Below are 1322 nucleotides of genomic sequence, written 5' to 3'. Positions count from 1 at the left end.
CGAGGTTCAACAAGAAAGACGCGTATATCCGAATTCACTCATTTCCGTTCCTCATTCACCGCTGCTGAAAATAGAGGACAGGCAGACGCGTTTTTCTAGGACGGATGGGAGAAGATTTGAAGCCAGGGAGAGGGGAGAAATGGAAGGGACTTGGGATACGGGGTATATAGGGACCACGGAGAAGGTAAACGAGGGCACGGAGGGAGAACGGGAGAAGGATTTAAGGGGAGGAAAGGTAGGGAGACGAGCGAGAGACACGGGGAAACAACGGGAGACGGAAAAGAGGAAAGGGGGCTGGATGAGAACGTGGTACTCGAGAGGATTGAGCATCGGAGGGAAGATATAGGGGCGAACGGGGAAATAGAGAGGAACAGGGGTACAGAGAGAAACGGGGATTCAGAGGAGAGGGGATTCAGAGAGAAACGGGAGTACAGAGAGAGACGGGAAAGAATTGAGAAATTAGACGGAAATGAGGGTATAAGATGAAACGAAGCGGAAGGAGAAGGGACATGGAGCAAATTGAAGGGAGAGAAAATCGAAAACACGCAAAAGGGAAGAACACCAAACGCGGAGGAACACGAAATGCTCGCGGCAAAGCGCGACGGGCACGGCTAGAGCATTGTCCGGTTTTCGCCTTGGCAATCTATATATAAAAGCGAATGTATGTCTGTCTGTGGGTAACCTATCTATATATATAAAAGCGAATGTATGTCTGTCTGTGGGTAACCTATAGACCATCTATTGGAATGAGGACTGGAGGAAAACACGTGTGGTGTGGACCAAAGCTCAAGAAGCAGTGTTTCGTTCACCTTTATTTCGCGATGACTCCGCTCATCTTAACCGTCGTAGCGGAGACAACGACTAGGCAGTCAGGGATCTGCGCAACTTCCAACACCCCCCCTTTCGCAGAACCCTCAAAGACCTGACTTCATTGTAAACCTAGCTTCTTTCTGCAGTGGTTGAATTTCTCCGCGGTGAGTCCCTTGGTGAAAATATCTGCCACCATCTCGGTTGTCGGTACATGCGCGATGGAAACTAATCCTTCAGATATCATATCCCGGATGAAGTGGTGCCTCAAGTCGATGTGTTTCGTCTTGGCGTGGTAGACGTTATTATCACTCAAAAGAATTGCTCCCTTGTTGTCGCACCACAAAGTCATCGGACGCGGAATGCTGATTCTTGGGATCCCTCCGAAATTCAAGAGCCATTTTATCTCCTGGCACGCCGCTGAACAAGCCATGTATCCAGCTTCGCTCGTGGAGAGCGCCACCGTAGGCTGTTTCTTACTCATCCAGGAGATGCAGGCTCCGGCGAGAAGGACA

This window comes from Galendromus occidentalis, unplaced genomic scaffold, assembly GCF_000255335.2.
Source record: "Galendromus occidentalis unplaced genomic scaffold, Mocc_1.1 scf7180000076381, whole genome shotgun sequence".
Classification (NCBI taxonomy): domain Eukaryota; kingdom Metazoa; phylum Arthropoda; class Arachnida; order Mesostigmata; family Phytoseiidae; genus Galendromus; species Galendromus occidentalis.
This window is presented reverse-complemented; position numbering follows the sequence as displayed.